The 20,053-nt window shown below is 40.8% G+C and overlaps 1 long non-coding RNA gene across 1 annotated transcript in view; it reads right to left on the bottom strand.

The window, feature by feature from the left end:
* The window catches only part of LOC140843345 (uncharacterized), a 48,104-nt gene extending 32,098 nt beyond the window's left edge, over nucleotides 1-16,006 (bottom strand). The window contains exons 1-2 of the long non-coding RNA XR_012120986.1: nucleotides 15,881-16,006; nucleotides 11,225-11,287 (exon numbers count right to left, since the gene is read on the bottom strand). This is a non-coding gene — a long non-coding RNA (uncharacterized lncRNA). The remainder of the gene's footprint in view (nucleotides 1-11,224; nucleotides 11,288-15,880) is intronic.
* Nucleotides 16,007-20,053: the final 4,047 nt, after the last annotated feature.

Raw genomic sequence — 20,053 nt, 5'->3', positions numbered from 1 at the left:
CAGATAATCTCACCATCCACCACTGTGTAGGCCCAACTCCACCCCCCTCCAGCGCACTTCACTGCCTCTCTATCTACACCCCCACCTCCAGCTCTAAGACTTTTACACAACCGGGACACTTCTTTTGGTGTAATGGCAGTCTTTTCAACTCACTGCCTCTCAACTCCGATACACCCTGCATTCTCGTCACCCTAATCCCACAGTTTACACTTTACAGCATGGCAGAATTTCTTGAGCTCCAACCTCCCTTGCCCTCGCACACAAAAAGGGCTGCTTTCCTTCCCATCATGGTGGGTATCTCTTTGACCACCTCAGCCATTGAGGCAGGATTTTCTGGGGGAGCCTTGGGTCACTCTCTATGGGCAATTAAAGATCTCAACGCCAAACTTGAGAGAGCCCTGATATCCACTGCTGATTCCCTGGCCTCTCTCCAAAGACAGGTCACTTCGCTAGCTAAAGTCACCCTTCAAAACCAGCAGGCCCCAGATCTGCTTACAGCCGAGAAGGGCGGCACCTGCGTCTTCCTCCGGGAAGAGTGCTGCTATTACATCAACGAATCCGGCATTGTAGAAACTGACATTACCAAACTCAATGACCTTGCCTCCAGCCTCCACTCTGCTTCCAATTCCAACCCATTCTCGTCAATACTAACAAACCCCCTCCTCACCTGGCTCTGGTCCATTGCAGGCCCCATAATAATCATTCTTCTCGCCTGTCTCTTCTTACCCTGTATAATAAAGTTCCTCAAAATCCCAAGTCGGAAAAATCTCTAATCAAACTTTCAACCAGCTTTTACTCAGGAACTACCAGCTTTTAGCCACAGAAGATCCCTCACCCTCACGTGACCTCCTTACCACATGCTGAGATGGACCCCTCTGCCCGCTGGAAACTGTTCCTGGAAACAATAGCCGCAGACTCCTGGCTTCTGGCACCCGTATCCTCTTGGCACCATTGGAATCAACAAGTCCTCGACCTATGGTTACAGGGAACCTTCATTGATTTCCAACCTGAAGACGTCCTTACTGTGGGGAGTCCTATCAACCCTTTCCTCCCAGTCCTCAAGCCCTCACTCCCTTCACCACCCCCGTTCAGCAGGAAGCAGAGAGAAAGCAACGTCCACAACCCCATAGAGGAGAAAGGGGGGAATGAAGGGCCCCCACCCGTAAGATGGCGAACTCACCCCTCACCCCCTCCAATCCCAGCACCTAGCCAATAGCCACCAGCCCCGTAGAAGTGACACCTCAATCAACTCATGCCCCTTCCTATATAACCCAGCACCTTTCCCTAATAAAGCAGAATTCTCCGGTGAATTGCTGCTGTGTGTCGCTCCTTTCCTTTCAGTATCACTCTAAATTCGTAACTTAAGATCTAGAATGTTATGAAACTTGCATCTTATGTTACTACACTGCACCCCACTCAAAAGTAATCATTATCCTGAATTGTGCATTTATTTCTGTTTTAAAAAGTAATGCAATAATATATAATTAATATAATATTTAACTTTGTTTTCCTTAAAAGTTTATAAAAATGGTGACACATTAAAGGCTGTCTAGCATAGCTTGATTTTTCAGTCAATACAGTTTAAGGTTCACTGAAGTTTTTCAAAATAACAATAATTCATTCATTTTCTCTATGTACTATTTCATCATCTAAATATAGAGCACTTCATCTTTTTTCTTACAATGACCATGTTGACTTCATGTTATGATATCATAAACAGTGTTGTAAAGAATTTATACACACATCTCCTGATACATGAACAAGAATTTCTCTAGTGTATTCTAAGAATAAAACTGCTGTCACACAGGCCATATGAACATAGTACCTAATTGCATTCTGAGGTGATTGCAGCAATTTACATTTTTTATACTTGTAGTATGTAAAAATCACCCATTATTCCCCTTCCTCACTAACACATAATAACAGGCTTCTTTGCTTTTTCCAATCAAATGATATAAAATGATATCTCACTGTTGTCTTAATCGGTATTTTCTGATTACATAATTGAGCAGCTTTTCATAACTGTTGGACATTTGTATTTCTTTTTCTGTATAATGTCTATTCATGTGTGTTACTGATTTTGTACTGACTTTTTCTATTGACATTTGCTATTCTGTTTATAGTTCTTATATATTCTGATTAGTAATGGTTTAGTGATTTTATACATTGTAAATGTAACTATTTTCTGCCAGTGTGAACTTTAATTTGCGGTTTTTTTTAGAGTGTCCTGGTGACCTGAAGTTGTTGATTTTAATTTTGTTAAATTTTTCTATCTTTTCTATTATGTTGGTTCTTTCTGTATCATGTTCAAGAAATTCTTCCTTATCCCTGTCATAAAAATATCTCCCTATATTTTCTCATAAAAGTTATCATATTTAGGTATTTAATCTCGGGAAAGGTACGAAGAAGTAATCCAGTTTCAGTTTTCATTTAGATAACCAAGGGCCCAACACAATTTATTAACAGTCAGTTTCATCCCTAGCAATCCACAATGCTCACACTGTTATAAAGAAATTTTCACATATACAAGACTTTATCATTGGGACACACAATACTGATTTCCATGGCTTTATGGAAAGTCTCCAAATTTGGTAGCATTAGCTCCTCCATCTTACTCCTCTTGGAAGTATTTTAAGTATTTCTGGGTCTCAAAATTTTAGAATCAGCTTGTCAACTTCCTCAAGAAATTCTACTGGGATTTTACTGGAATTTTATTAGATTCCTAACTCCAGTATCTTTATGATATTAAGTCTTTTAACCATGAATATGTATAATCCCTCCATTTACTTAGACCTTCTCTAGAGTTTCCTAATACAGTTTATTTCGCACATACAACCCATGCATGTACTTTGTTAGATTTATGCCAATGTACCTTACATTTCCATTGCTTTCAAAATGGTACTTACTTTTTGCGTGCTTTTGCTTTTCTAATTAAACTTTTCATCTTGAGAAGTGTAGATTCACATTCAGTTATAAGAAGTAACACAGAGAAATATTGTAACCACCTCACCCACTTTCCCACAGTGGTAACATCTCACAAAATTATTATACAATAACGCAACAAGAAAACTGATGCTGATGAAATCCACGCATCTTATTCAGATTCCACCAGCTTTACATACACGTGTGTATGTGTGTGTGTGTATTTAGTTCTATGAAGTTTTATCACGTGTGTAGTTTCATGTGACTATCGCCATAGTCAAGGCACAGAACAATTCCAACACCATAAGAGTCCCTCGTTATCTTTTAAAGCCATTACCAACTTCCCTTCCTCCCACTCCCCATCCTCTCTCTACCCTCTGGCAACCACTAACCTGTTCCCTATCTCCATAACATTGTCCTGTCAAGAACCTTATCTGAATACAATCACTCAGTATGCAACCTTTAAGGATTGGCTTTTTGATCCAGCTTAATTCCTTTGAGATCCATCCCAGTTGTTGCTGTATCAATAGTTTCTTTTTATTGCTGAGTGTGTTCCATGATATGAATGTATTTATGTTCAACCATTCACCCACTGAAGGACATTTAAGTTGTTTCCAGTCTGGGGTTATGAATAAAGGCTATGTTCATGTAGATGTTTATGTGTAAACAGTAGTTTTCATTTTTCTGGGATAAATGCCCAAGAGTGCAATTGTTGGTTTGTATTAAAAGTGTATGTTTTTTTTTACATGGCATTTGCCAATATCAGCCCAACTGGGTAAGGTGGTATTATCATTTATATATCACTTATCACTTTGGATAACCTCTTATTTTTAAAAAAATTTACCCTTTATTTGTGAACCATTTTATGAACTGATACTTTATATTCCATGTCTGATAATGCCAGTAGCTCAGAGGTTGCAGCCCTTACTCAATTTTTGTTGTTTCTTAATTTCACTCATAATTTCTTTCCTTGTATGTTTGATGATTTTTTATTATGAGCTCATGTGTGGTTGATATTTTAATCTGAGGAAACTGGAGGCTATGAATGAGGATTTTTCCCTTGGAAGAATTTGTGTTTGAGAATTTCTGCTGGGAACCAGGGGGTACTACCTGCCTGGGACTCTTCTAGTCCTTTCCAGTGCCCCCAGTTTAAGTTAGGACTCAAATTCAATTCCCCTGAATTATATTTAATTCACATCTGGGTCTCCAAATTAAAAGTAACTGTTTATAAGATAAAGGTAAGCAGGAGGGGAGGAGAGAAGTGCTGAGTGGCTTGGGGTTGTGGCATGGGACTGACGAAAGACCCAGGTGGGGTCCCCAAGATTCACAGTGAGCCCTGCATAGGGAGAGACAGAACAAGAAAATAAATGTGAGGAGGGAGTATGAAAAGGGTTCTGTAAGACCTCGCTTGGGAGAAGGCCTAGCCTTCGCAGAGGGGAACTGGCACCTTCTTTCAAATTTTACCTGGAAAAAGATATTTCTGGCAGCTTTCAGACATTTAAAAAGTTCCTTTCCAATCATATCAACAAAATTAAAATAACAAACACTGTTTTGCTAGAATCCCAGCCAGTCCAAACTGAGTCAGGTCAATTAAACAGTCTCTTGAGTGTCTTAAACAGGGAAGGTTGTAAGTAGTACCCCAAGACCAATGGGAACTGGAACATTCTCCATTTATGCAGTTTATAGCCCAACTTTTCTATGAGGTCATAGCTACCTACCGTAATCTGTGGGATATTTCCACACACATACAGTTAGCCAAACCTGGGTACTGCCTTCGGTGACCTATTTCCATGTCTATGACAATCCTTTTTGTTACATAAGGATAGTGAGGCATAGGTTAAGCATGTAAATGCCTGGTTATGTATCTCTCAGCAAGTGACAAGAAGCATGTTGTTAAATCTTACATTTCACCACTGTGTCAACATTTTTATTTTGAGTATTTTCAAATATACATTGAAGTAGAGAGAACAGTATCCTGAACTTCCATATAGCTGCCACTCAGAGCTAAGACTTTCTCAAGATTTTTGTCATTGTAACGGAGTGCAGAGAGTATCAAGTCAGGAAAAAGAACTAATGACACTTAACCTGACTGCCTAGAGCGAGAGCCACCCAGTCTTTTCTTGTGTAAATTACCCGAGGCTTCTGAGAAATGCGCCTACCCTAAGTAAGATAACTAGAAGTGGGCAACAGCCAGGGAACGCCTGGGGATGTAACCCGTTGTAAGTCACATAGACATGCTTGGGCAAGCAAGAGATAACAATTGAAGCGGGCAGGCAACTGGCGCGTTCCCTAAAAAGGTTACAATGTTTCCCATTGGTTACAATATAGAGTGTGTTTTAAACCTATTAGTTGTAGAACTGCGCGGGCTTTGATGTAACTGCTGTGAAGATCCTATATAATCAATACCCAGTTGCTTCGGGGTCGGCAGCTCGGACTCGGCCTGCGTGTCAGGGGAGGTGCTGTCGACCCCAGCTTGCTGGCTGAATAAAGACTGCTTGGATTTTCATCTCCGTGTCCGTGTGTCTTGTTCTCTGGGAAACCCCGGAGTCCTAGACCCTAACAGTAAGGAGTTTCTATCCTTTTTTGTCAACCAGTCTTCTATTGAGGATCATTTGGGTTTTTCCAGTCTTTTGCTTTTATAAATAATCCTCAGACCTTTCATACCTAAGTAATTACTAAAAGAACATAGAAATCTAGTTTTAGTTTGGGACTTCCGCTTCCAATATATGCTTGCTTTACACATTCAAGTCCCCCTGCAGATAACCTGCTCTGGATTTTGGCAGGAAGCATTGAGAAGATAGGTTCTTGAGAATGTTTCTTGAGAAGGTGCTAATACAGTGTGGTTTCATTAGGTGGAGATGACGAGAGCCAGGACGAGGCATACAAATATATTTACAAATAGAAAGAAAGCCAGCCTCTGGTCGCCTTAAAAGAAAATTTGGATTGCCTTCCGCTGATTTTTAAAAGAACAAATCTTGGAGTTGGCTCCATTTCCGTGTGTTCTTTTTAATCAAATGAGGCTTTTGAATATCCGAGTCAGTGTTAGGTCAAGTGGCAGATTTTTATATTCACGATTTGTTCAGTGAAATGGAACTTTTAAAAGACAGTCAATAAATCACTCTGTCACATGAAAAGTGAGCTAGAAAAAAGATAATGGGAGTGGTAAGAAAAATTATGAAATGCCAAATATATCCACTGTAATTCATTCATAAAACAGAAAAGAACTGATTTTCATCTTTGATGCATAATTCCCAGATAACCTTTCTTTTCTTTCAGTCAAGGAGCTCAGAGAGCCAACCTCAACTTGAATGCCCCTAAATACAGAAAATCAGTTTAATTTAGGACTCTGGGCTCTAAAGTGTTAGCAGCGTTTTTTAAGCGGCTGCATGGCCAGTGTTCACCTGTGCACGCTGCTTCTCATATAAAAGGTGAATAATGAATAACAGCGCTCTATGGTCAGCTCTCATTTACCCAAGGCGGAGTCGCTTTCCCTCCCTGCCCTGCCCCGGAGCAATCAGCTAGTGGAAAAGCACACGCCCTCGAGTGGGCAGAGCCGTGTTCCAGTCCTTACTCTGACACTTACTGGCTGCATGACTTTGGATAATTTATTCAACTTCTGGGTCTTACTTGGGCCACTATTAAAATGTGCATTACAATACATACCTTCTAAGGTAGTGGGAAGAAGTAAATTAACTGTTTCTCAAATTTGATTGCACATTAGCATCCCCTGGGAAGTTTATAAAAAATACGAATGCTCAAGCTGCACCCAAAACCAATTAAGCTGGAGTCTCTGGGAGAGGACGCAGGCATCAGTGTTCTTTTTTAAGCAACCCAGTGGACCCCAGTGTGCAGCCAAGTTTAAGAACCCTATTGCTCTAGTACGGATAAATATCTTGTCGGCTTCCTGTCCCTCGGCAGACCCGCAGGCAGTGGTGGCCGTAACTATTATATCCTGCGTAATTTCACAATGCCTGCCTGTCTGCCCATTCTTACTTTCTCTCACCTGGGGTGTCTCCAGACTGGTAGAATAAGTGCAGTGTGACAGGAGAGCCTCCTTGCCCTGAGCAGCATCCTGTTTTTTCCTTTGAGATTCTTGTTCCTTTTTTACCTCCCCAACTCTTCCCTTAGACTGCAATCAAATGGCAGTCTAACACCCCCCAAATTAAAGATGCCAAGAGAGGTTACAAAGTTACTCTGTCCAAGTAGAATTCCACACTGCGTGGACCCAAAAAGTAAGACGTACTGGAGGTCAAGGGGTCATCCTGGTATCTCTGAATGGTAAGCTTTGTCACCACTTACTGTACTAGGATAACAAATGGGACGAAAAGATGTGATTCACCATTTTCATCTCAATTCGGTGACACAAAGTGGCTGTTTTGATCACTTTTTTTATACAATTACCTATTTTTATTCCAGTTCCTCTGTGCCCAGTTAAGTAACAATTGTCCTGGCCAATGTCAGATGACCGTTATCAGGGACGCCATGGCACATAGCCAGACAAATACACAAGCGTCTGATTTAAGGAGCCTCCCTCCTCAGGGTTGCCAGACTGTGATCTGTTTGCTTTGAACTGAAATGAAAATATAAGTTAATTAAGAAGAGATGATAAGTGATAATTCTGTCCTTAGTCAGGGAATTACTGCTTCGCAGGTAAACAAGCTGAACTATGGCTACATGCATGAGCCGCCTCCGATTTCTCACCCAAAGATGGATAACCTTCCACAAGACTTGCTAGACGAATGTTAGAATTGAAAATTGACAGGAAAGATTGAACCTCCCAACTAAGCCAAACGTACAAACTGAACAATATGAACCTTCAATCTCTGCCTCTTTAAGTCTCCAAATTATCTATCCATTCATAGCTCAGCTTAATAAAAGCAATGGGCAAAAAAAGTTCCATTATTTCTGAGCCATTTCTGAGTTCATGAAAATAGGATTTTGAGGGAAGGAGTACAGCAAAACTAAGCTTTCATTGTTCTGTGTGTGGAGTTTTAACTCCTTCCCAGAGTAGTCTACACTCACATCAGCCCCTTTGAACCCCGCCCACTTCTCAGGTCCCTGCAGTAAGTGGATGTAGTAGGAAACCGAATCTTAACTCAATGTCGAAAGTTCCTTGGCTTCGGTCACCTCCTCTTTACTCTGTTAGTGAGGGAGGGGGGTCCCACCCTAGGACCAGAGCCAAACACGGGACAGATGTGACAGACAACAGCCTATTAGTCACATACACTCACAGCCCGGAAGAAAAGGACACCATGTCGCACAGGGCCCATGGGAGATGCCCACTAGACCAGAGTGAACAACCCGAGGCTGCAGAAGGCAGGCTTTGTAGTTGTAAGAGGGTGGGTGACCTGGGGGAGGATGTGATCGGCTTGTTGGAATAATTTTGTGGGCTAGCCAAGAACCAAAGTCCTTTACTGAGCGATAAACATGCACCCTGCCTGGTCCCTGTGGTGGCCTGGGGACCCCACCCTTAGGGCAGAGTGGGGAGAACTTAGAGTTGGGCCACTCAGTGCCCTCCCAGATTTCCCCAAACGTCAAGGTACATACAGTGTGGGCCTTAATTGCAGGCCTTATAGCATACAGCCTTATACAATGAGGGTTGTATCCAGTTGCCCGGATGGGGGTTGTGCAAAGGCTAGACCACTGGAGGCCGGCATACTAAATAGGTGTTTCCTTATTTCTTTCTCATTACATTCTAAGCTTCAGATGTAACAGCTGTATCTCACTTGTTTTCCACCATAGTCCTAGCTCCACACAAAGCATGGCACACTATTAATTAATTAGTTAATTATCTTCACCAGCTCTTCAAGATCCACTTAAGCAGACTTCAAATCTATGGTTCTAGGGTATTGGCTTAGCTCCATGTTGACAGAGAAAAAACATTAACGTGGTCATCTTCAATTTTGCAATCTATCCTAACCCTGTCCTACTTCCTATAGCTCTCAGGAACACAGATACCCAGGTTCGATCTGCTCAGCAGGACTCAGGAACAAAAGGACCCAACCTCAGTGAAGAAGGGAGAGCAACTGCCATGGCCAGTGAGCCCCACCGTGAATCCTCTGCCACCGCATCACCGAATGTCAGGGGCAGTACACGCAACTGTACTGCTCGCTTCAACGTGCATAGTTCTGGAAAATTGAGTCAGCCTTTCGGCATCCCTCTTACTCCCCTTTATAATTGAAAGCCAAAGCCCACTCTCAAATAACGGTTCTTAAATGTTGGCTCAAGAACAAAATATACTGAGAGATAATTGTCTAAAGTCAATTTAGCAATGTCTGCCCGAAGGGAAAATAAAATAATGAGCACCAGTGTCCAAATGGCTTTTACAATTAATAAATTGGATTAAATCATGTCTAAAATCCATGAGCTTCTTTCTTATATATTACAATTCTTAATTATTCTGGCCGATTATAATTCCAATGAATAAGGTAGAATGGCATAGCAGCCACTGAAAGTGATTCCATGGAGAAGAAAAACTGTCTGTAATTAACTGTTTCAACGAGGATTAGAAAAATATTCATTTTTCACAATTTTCTGCCTCATAATCCTTAGTAGAAAGAAGTCAGAAGACTAGAATCTCCATTTTATAAACTATCTGGGTTTGGAGATCACTTAATCTCTGAAAGCTTCCATTTCCTCGTCTGTGTGAGATGGGGACCTTGATACCTGCCTTGCCAAGTCACTTTGCAAAATAAATGAGTTAGCGTTCCTGAGAATGCCTTGAGAAGTTCACAGTGGTAGGTACAAATGTAAAGTTCTATTAGATCAAAAGTTTTTTGCTATTTTCATTCCACGCTTTTACCCTGGGTCCTCCAGTTATTTCTCTGTCAATAAATGAAATACAAACTAAAGTGTTGCTCTTAATATTGAAGTTGCCCTCTATAATTGCACCAATCATACATGAGCAGCCCAAATCATCTCAAACTCAGATGCATCTGTGGAGTAGTGACGTGGCGCATGGCCTCTGGGCTGACTGTCTGGACTCGGTTCCCTTAACTATAAAATCAGTGACAACAGCATCCACCTCACAGGGTCTCGCTGAGCACTGAGTGGGGTCACACATGTCATGCATGCAGACAGTCAGACACACAGCAAGCCCTCCATAGCTCTGCTCGTTGGTAGTATCCCCTCCGCCACTCCCTCCACCTGCAAACCCACTTCCCCCCCAGTGCTGCCCTACTGTCCAGCAGGCTACCTATTCCTGAGCAGAGCTCAAGGCTGGAACCTCCTGTCCTGCCATCTTGCTGATGTCATTCTGTCACCCCTTAATTTCTCAGAGTTCTGCACTTCTTTGTCCTCTGTCTTTTATTCTTTTGTTCTTTTCCTTTTTTTTTTTCCTTTTGTCCCCTCTTCTTTAATTAAGGTCACTCGGTCCTATGTATTTCTCAATTTTACGATGCTTGTAAAGATACTCAGATACTTCGGGCCCATGAAAATATTGCTAGGCAAGGTTTAATAGTATTTATAATTTACATGAAATAGAAGTAGTCAAACTTAAAATTTTTTAACACTTCCAGGGTAGTCTCTCAATATAATATATCAAAAGCTAGCAAACAGCATCTATTAATTAATGCTTAGCTAGATGTGGGAAGCCTATTTTTTAATACTCCTAGTTTCCTAATGATGCAATACAGAGAAGTTTTCAGAGATTAATATGTAACCAGAACACTCAGCAAGTATTACATTAATAATGTCACTGAAACCAGAGCCAGCTACCAACCAGGGCCAGTTTCAGGGCACAGTGAAGACACAGAGCACCAGGTGAACCAGGTATCAATCTCCCGTTCCCACTAGGCCCTCTGCCTCCAACCACAGTGGACCACTTAACTGTCAGGATAGCGACTCCTCCCAGGATGTCTGCCCCTCCCGGAAGGGCGCAGGCCAAGGGCCAGATGCTGTTGGTCCCAGCCTGGGACTCGCGGCCTGTGCCTGACATGGCCCTCCAGGTGCCCATCTTCAGCGCCCCCCCAGCCCCCCTGCAGGGAGAGGGTGATGACGCACTGGAAACTTTCTCCCAATCAGGCAATCCAGTCTGTTGCTGCCTAGATTGAACGTGGCAGCAGTGCAGGGTAGGAGATCCCAGGCCCAGTGGGCCAAGGGACGGGGAAGGGGGGGAAGGGGTGAAGGGAGGCAGAACCTCGTGTGAACCAGGCTCTAAGCCTCTGGCATATGCTTCCACTGGGCTTCATTCATGGATCACATATTTAAATTATTAAGAAGTTCAAGGCAGCAATTACAGAGCATTTTACCCCAAGCACAGGGCTTTCTGAGTGTGGGGTCCAGCACAACCCCAGCCACTTACCCGTCAAGGCGACCCTAAGGTATTCCCATGTTAGTGATCTCAGGCAGTGTAGTTAAATGTCACCTGAAAAGGAAAAGAGAGGTTTTTCCAGTTTTATAAATCAAAGCTGGGGTTCTATCTATTTATTCTTACCAATTTTCAACTAGTGTTTACTCAATACCTACCAGGCATTATATTAGATCAATTAAGATTTCTGCATTTCAGAAAGATGGAATCTAGGCACACATTTAATTGCGTGAAACAACCTTTCTTGAATAATATCAGACTATTAGGGTACAACAATGAGAAAGAGGGGGAAGAAGAGAGGGAGGAGAAGGGAGAAGAAAGATGAGGTTGAATGATAACAAAACAGCTGTTACTTTTAGTAAATCCCAACAATTCATATTGATTTCTTCTTGCTGATCAAAGAAATCAGAAAATATGTCAATCAGGTATGATTAGACAGAATTCGGCAGAACAATGTCAATTGTTTATGTTCCTAGTTACATAACTAATTTGCCATGAGTTTTCCTACTACAAAACAAACATAAGTTTAGCAAACACTGAAGGCATTTTACCAGGTCTTAAGAGTGCCAGAAGCTACAACCTTTGTTTTCCAGGCACGTATTTATGCAATTTTATTTTCATAACGTGTCTACATTTTCTTAATACTTAGAGTGACATTTCCCGCAAATGTTCTTATTTACTGATTAAACTATGGCCATACTCATTTTGTTTGCATCTAACTACATTTCAAAAGTTGTAGAATGACATTTACATTAGTTACCCAAAAAAGGTGGATTTTTTTCCTACTCCTAGCATTACTTTTCAGTTCTAGGCAAGGCAGAAACCCTAAGTAAATCTAAAGAAGCCAGAAGGTATGTTTTTAATTCTGTTGTCTCTGTTACTTTTAATGATTTTCTTAACAAGTTGCTATGAAAGTCCTAGTCCAGTAGCCTGCTCTGCTTTCCAGTTTGATATCAATTTATAACATACACATTTTTTAAGGATTTTTTTTTTCATTCTAGGACAAACTCTGACCATTTGGGTATGTGGAATGGGCTATGAAGACTGTCTATTGAGCACCCACCATGAGCTGTATTTCTCTTATATATCACATAATATTTTGGTGTTCACAAGAGCCATTTGATGTAGATGTTACACATCCCCACAATTTCTTAACAGATGAAGAAACTGAGGTTCAGGGAGATTAAGCAATTTGTCAAAGGACAGAACAATCCCCAGGTGGATTCAACCCACTTCTGAACAACTTTAAAATTGTTGCTGCTCCTGAGATCTTGCTTCCTTCTCACAGTGATAACTTTGTATTTTGCCTTTTAAGACAGTTATCTTAAAGTTTCAGTGTGATAAGAGGTGAGGTACAAGTTTAATAAGCCTAAAAGTTTTCCGAAATAAGACCCCTAACTTCTCTGATTACACGTGCCTGCATTTTGATGTTCTTTCTTTGAGCTGAAAGGTAGGAGCTCTAATGTCCAGTACTCTCGGCTCACAAGCAACGGGATTTTAAGCCTGTGGACCATTCTATTTTAGTTTTCCTCGAGTCACAGTTGGGGCAGGTGGAGAGAGGTATTTATTGGTCCAGGCACAGCACAGCCATAGTGTGGCTGGGCACCCTTAGGAGGGAAAGAATGGCTGGGAAACGAGGGTGTCCTGCTTCATCACAGAGGGTGAGAAAATCGGGTTGCAAAGGTGGTGGCACGTGTACCTACTACACTGAACGTTGGATCCCGTGTCCTGGTTTGTAAGTGCCCGGGAGTGAGTCTTAGAGTCTACCGGACGAGGGGAGTGGGTTAAAGAGAACCAGAACAGGGGGGTCTCTGATTCCTTTGGCTCACTTAGGAGCCATCCAGAACAGCGTCAGTTTTCTCGTGTATAAAGTGAGTGCTTCGGACTGTGGTGCCTTCAGTTTTCACCAGTCTGGGGATACAGTGCCCAGCAGTACACTAGGAACTCACATTTTGAACAACTAAATATCTCAATATTTTGAAAAGGAGAAAGTATACTTCCTTATGACTGTTTCAAAGTGTCAGAACTGGTCTATTCTGTAAATGACTATTCTACTAGGAAACTACTTTGGGGGCAAATGCTTTCAGAGAAGATCACTTACGTAGTTTATGTACTGACAAAATGTATTTTGAGGGAAAAATTGTCAGTCTTAATTCCTGGCAATGTTAATGACAGAACCAGATAAATTGCGTATTTATTTTATCTGTCAGCCCTCTGACAAATGTTTCAGAACTCTATTCTTAATACAGTTAGGTAATAAGGAATCTACCAGGGAATTGTAGATTCAAAGATATTAAATGTGTGGATGTGAAAGTAGTCCATTTTAGATTACTGAGCCATAAAATTCCAAGCTCTGATGTATGAAATGTCAGCACACATCATGAATACACAGAGTAACTATAGCTGCCGAAAGAAAAAGAACAAAAATGTCCAATAATATTTTTCATGGTTTAAGTGTTTACTACAACACAGACCTTGGGGAAAAACTGCTATTTTATTAACAGGAAAAACACGTTTTTCATAATTATGGTAATTCCTGTTAGCATTAGCTGGTAGATCTTAAGGCATTTAAATATTACTCATCAATACACAAACTATATAAATCATATTATTTATTTAACATAATAATTCATACTCTTTTTTGAATCACAGATCCTTTGAGGGAGATAATGGAAGCTCGGAATCCACTTGTCAGAAAAATGCATATTCACACAAAAGTGTCTCAAGTTGCAGGAATTCACAGACTTCAGGCTGACCACCCTGTAGCTAGGAGCTACTCACATCTTTAAACATCTTTATTTTTATTATATATCATATAACATTATATAATATATATATATCTTCTGCAAAGGTTTGGGTTTGAGATGAATTTATAGAAGAAATCGCATTCTTATGTTAACATTTATTATAAAATTAAATAGGAAATAAAAACTATTTAAACTTTATTATCTAACTAGTAGGGTTTCACTGATCTCTGATGGATAATGTAATAATGAAATACACTAAACAGAGAATAACATTTTAGAAATGAGCAAATTTAGAATATATTAGGGTTTGAGGAAACTCATTTCATTTAGCATAATGTATTAAATAACTAAGAAGCAAGAGGCTATAAATACTTAAAAGAAAAATTCAGTTTGCTGATTTTAGCAACAATGATTACAGGATACTAACTAATTTTCAACTCCTGATTGTGACATTTGAACCTGTCTAATCATAGAAGCAAAGAACACTTTTCTCATTCCCTGCTTTCACTCTGTCAAAAATATCCCCTTATCTTCCACAAAAACATGGCTTGTCCAGGATCAAAAACTCTCCTCAAAGCCCTGCCTTGACCTCAGTGCCACGTGGTCTGCAGAGGAGCAAGGATTCCTCCCAGGAAGGAAAAACTTTGAGAAAGGAGCACCGTCACCACGGGCCTATCTGTGGGTGGAATACCAGTTCTTAAAGGAGCTGATTCATCTGATTCATCTTTCCATCTTCCCCCCATGACAACTCCACAGTGAGTCACTCAGCAAGAAAACTGATGAGAGAAACACACACACACACACACACACACACACAAATTATAAGGTTCCAGAACTTCAGCCTTGCACATAATGTACACTGTGCATAATGGTCTGCAGAAGCCAATGCTCTTACTGCAAAGAGCAGCTGCTCCATGTGTTTGCAGGGAAAGGAAATTCTTTTCTTGTTGCTTTTTTTTCCCCCTGTAAATTAGAAGCCAACACTTGCCACCTGGACTCTTTCTGGTCGTCAGCTTGTTTGAATGCTAAAACAAGCCTGGAAGGCCAGTGGAGGAAAAACAGGCTTCTAAGGCCCAGATTACAAATAAAAGCGAGGTTTGTTCATGTTTTACTCGTATTACTGAAAAAAGCCTAAACCATGTTACAGCTTATGATTTAAGTACCGCACTGGGGCGTCAGAGAAGATCAATGAGGAGAGCCAATCGCACTACTTTATCCTGTAAGCAGAGTTCCTGCCTTTGAATTCCTGCGGTAATTATACGTATAGCAGGGCTAAGGTGCCCTGCAGCATTTGTGTGTTTGTATTTGTGTGACTTCACTGGATTACCTAACACCTTTATGGTCCTAAGTTATAAGCATCCTTCTTTCATACCTCGTATGCACTAAGTCCTCAGGAATGTGTCGATGGTTTTGTCAAAAAAAAAAAATGGAGTCAAATATGTGATTTGCTTTTGAATGAGGTTACAAATAGCATGCAGGTCATGGACTGTTTAATTTCACAAATAGGTTTTGCAGAATTAAAAATCTACAATTCTTTTATGAAGAGTAAGTAGAAGTACACGTAAAACAGCATGTAGAACACTTACCATTGTTCAGGCAGGCACCTAGCAAGGCCTCGATCAGTTATTTTTGTTGTTATATTCACCTCATCAAGCTCAGCTCTTCATAAGTTATAGTAAGTCAATAAATAGTAGACTGGATCAATGATGGTGGTTGAAGACAGAGTTGTCTCAGCCTTGCAAATAGATTTTTCTTAAATAATTGCCTGCCATGAATTAGCTAATTAATGGCAGTAAAGTTTACTCAAGAGCTTTCTATGCACATTAATATCACAACAGAAAAAAATTATATGGACTATATACTCCATTCTACCAAGGTCAAAGCATTCCTGATAGCTACATACCTTCTATTAATGCAGCCAAAGACCTACTCTTTACAATCATCGATCAATATTGAAAGAAGGCTGTGGGGAAAATAGAAGTTCCCACGGGCAGGATCCTCACGTGACCCTCCTCTACTCGCCCGCTGCATACCTGCAGTGATGTAATAATTGGCCTACTGTGTAGGCGCTTACTTACACACATGCTGGCAATGAGCCATTATTGTCTGTGTTGCTATACAAAGATCTCTGCGCAGGGCTTGGGCAGAGGCAGAGGTGGATTGCAGATGGTGGACTTGCAAGATGCAGACCTGATTCTAGTGCTCAATCTACCACCACAAGATTAAAGTTGGGTATAAAACCTTTTACCCCCAATGCTCCATTATCATTATTCAGTTTCACCAAATCCAGAGTGAAGTTGCCTGGAGTTGAAACCCTCCAGTGCTACAAAGGGTCAGCAGGAAATGTCATCAGTGAAAATGTCACATAGCTCAGGGGTTCTCAAAGGATCAGAAGAAGCTCCTTCACTAAAGGAGGAGTGAGTCCTGACTCACCATCCCTTCCAACTTATGAGAGTCTGGTTTTTAACACAAAAATATATAATATGCCTATGACTATGTTCATTTAAATGCAACAGCAAGGATATATAGAACTTATTAAGTATGTAACAAGGAAAATTAAGTATAAGAATACAGAAATAATGGATAAAGAAGATGTGGTACATATACACAATGGAATATTATTCAGCCATAAGAAGAAAACAAATCCTACCATTTGCAACAACACGGGTGGAGCTGGAGGGCATTATGCTCAGTGAAATAAGCCAGGCGGAAAAAGACAAGTATCAAATGATTTCACTCATCTGTGGAGTATAACAATAAAGAAAAAACTGAAGGAACAAAACAGCAGCAGACTCACAGAACTCAAGAATGGACTAACAGTTACCAAAGGGAAAGGGACTGGGGGTGGGGGAGTGGGAAGGGAGGGAGAAGGGAATTAAGGGGCATTACGATTAGCACACATAATGTAGTGGGGAGGGGCACGGGGAAGGCAGTATATACAGAGAAGGCAAGTAATGATTCTATAGCATCTTACTACGCTGATGGACAGTGACTGTAATGGGGTATGTGGGGGGGACTTGATGATAGAGGGAGTCTAGTAACCATAATGTTCAAGTAATTGTACATTAATGATATCAAAATAAAAAATAAAAAAGAATAAAGAAATACATGCAACCTGGGTTGATGTAGGCCATGACTACTGATTGGGAGGACATTCAAAAGGTAATCACAAATAAATATTGTTAGTTTTATACTTCACTGGAGAATGATAAACCTTGCACTGCAACTAAGTTATTAAAACAACATGGAGTGGGCCTTGCTGCCTGGAGTAAAATATGTTGGCATTTCACTGCCAGGTGAAATTATAGGTCACATTCCTCTATTCCCTGACATATTTATTCAAACAATATTTACTGAGTGCCCAACAGCTGGTAGGAGGTAGCTGTAACCAGCGCTCATGTGTGTGGTTCTTATTGTGGGCTGTCATCACGGAATTGGCAAGGTCTTGTTATATTCTGGGGGCTGTAACATAGGCAGAAGGTAACTATGCGGATTTCAGTGTAAAATGCTGTTCGCAGAGGACTGGAGGGATCCCATGGCCTGAACTTGCTACATATCAATACAAAGGGAGAAGCTACTTTCCTTGGGTAAATTTGGTGGTCCTGGCTTGACATGAGAAGGATTCAAAATAAATACAGCAGGATCCCTTATTATCTCTATATTTATCTTGTTTGACACTTCAGCTTATCATTAGCAATCACACATTGTCATTTAGTAGGCTATGAAAGGAGATAGTGTTTCTCTACAACGTGGCAAGCTATATTTAGAATTCAACAGGAGCTCAGAAGGTAAGAAATACGTTGAGTTAGGTTAGGAAGTCTTTACAGAGCTGAGATTTGCGTCGGAGAAAGGATGGACATTCTAGGAAACAGAAACAGCATAAGCAAAAGTATAGAGTGTTGAAAATGATTGTTTGTTCAAGGACTGGAAGTGAGCAGTCTGACGTGGCTAGAAAACAAGGAAAAGAGCCTAGGAAAATAATTGTTAATGTCTTTAACGATGGAAAAAAAACAACCTTACTCTAAAAAAAAAAACCATAGGACTAGCACTAATAAGACTGCCAATACTGCTGCTCTGTGTTCAGTCTGAAATGACAGAGAAATGTCATGGAAGGCAGAAATGCTCCACCTCTGTCTTTAATTAGCTGTTGGACCTTGATCAAACACCCCATCCATTTGTACCTCAGTGTCCCCAACTTTAACAAAAACAAGGGAAGCTAAATAATCTCCACGGATCTTTTCAATGTAAAAAATGCAGTGATTTTCAGAGACACAGAATGAGAAAAGTACCTTAATATATAGCAGAGATTTATTGAAGCAACTTGTGTTATGTCGTGATCTACACAGCACGATGGAGACGTAAGACTGAAACTAGAACAGAGGATTGCCAGGGCAGCAGAAATGCTCTGCATGGCACTAGAATGATGGAGACATGTCATTATACATTTGTCCAAACCCATAGAAGGGCAGGAACGCCCAGGGACACAATGGACTGTGAGGGATCATGGCGTGTCAGTGTAGGCTCATCAGTGTTCTTTGGGGAGAAGGTGCTAGAAACTCCTATTCTGCCATTCTGCTGATGTCCCTCTGTCCAGAGCCCTGCAGGTTTCCTTCTCAGCGTCCCTCCAAAGAAACTAATATTTGGGTACCATCACCTCTGGAGCAAGTACAGAAAACTGCATTTTAAGCAAATATCCCAATTTACTCTGAGACAAAGAGTCCATGGGCCACACTGTGAAAACAATTGAAGGACAAAGGCTTCAGGTCACACCCACCCCTTCATCTTCAGGATGTTGCTTGTTTGATAGTACAATAATTCCTGACCTAAACACAAATACTAACAGAACAAAGAATAACAAAATTATTCCTTATTGAAAATACATCAGGACACCCTCCCTCTGTTTAAGCCAACTAAGCATCCTCTGTCATTAAATATGATTGCTGAAGTGGCCTCAACTAACCGAGAACTAGCCAAAACCATTATTGCTAAATTGCTAAAATCATTAACATTGTTGAAAATAGGAAAGAGAAACGGGCTTTTCAGGCAAGGAATTAATAAGGGAGATGGCTTCTACCAGGGGTGATTCCTTACATCAAAAGAAGTTTGACAAAAAAACCTCAAAACCAAAGCTTGGCATAACCACCACTTCCTATCTTCTAAATAGTGACACCGTATAGAGCATTTCTTAAAAATGTGAATCCCACATTAATACTACTGACACCACTCAGGACCTTTCTAGCCTACTGAGTGAGACACTCTAGAGATCAAGCCCGGCAACTTACATTTTAACAAGCTTTGGCAGGATTCTTGTGATAAGAGTAGTAAGTGCTGGCAAGGATAAAATAAAATGAAATATCAAAAATACCTCCTGGTGACTGTGGTGCAGGCTAACGTTTAAGAACCTCTAGCAGTCAGGGCATGCTAATTCTGTATCACACAGCCCCTAAATGTAAGAACAGCTAAACTCAAGCAGTCATGGGAGAAAGAATATAAGCAACACCGAGGAAAAAAATCTTTAGCACAACTCAGATTTGCATGAAGGAGTCTGATTATTTCCAGACAGCTGAATCTGACACGCTAACCTTTTATATCCCACTGCACCACCTCTGCTCTTTGTCTCCCTTCTACTGGAAAAAATCCTTCCATTCCATTTAACTGGCATTACAGTTTACTGTGTTCAGTTTACACAAATGTGTTCCTACACATTATCTCATTTGATCCTCATAGTAGTCTATGCAATAGGTCGAGATTATCCCCACTTTATAAATGAGACAACTGAAATGGAGAGATTAAGAGGTTTACATGAAATTACACAACTCTTAATTAGCAGAGCCAGAACCTAAATTCTAGACCCTTGCTCATTCCCTATCCATGCTGCCTTTCTGCTGACTGAAGTTGCCCACTTTCAGGAAATTCCTGCCCACTAGATGGCAGCAGCGTCCTTCCTGCCGCTGGGACAACCATAGACCGTCTCCAGATAATTGTCAATGTTCCCAGAAGAGTGTGAGGGAGAATTGCCTCTGTTGGGAACAACTGATTTAGTTTAAATTGCCATCAGAATTACCTGGAGAGCTTC

The sequence above is a fragment of the Manis javanica genome, chromosome 9 (genome assembly GCF_040802235.1).
Source record: "Manis javanica isolate MJ-LG chromosome 9, MJ_LKY, whole genome shotgun sequence".
Taxonomy (NCBI): Eukaryota; Metazoa; Chordata; class Mammalia; order Pholidota; family Manidae; genus Manis; species Manis javanica.
This window is presented reverse-complemented; position numbering and strand designations above follow the sequence as displayed.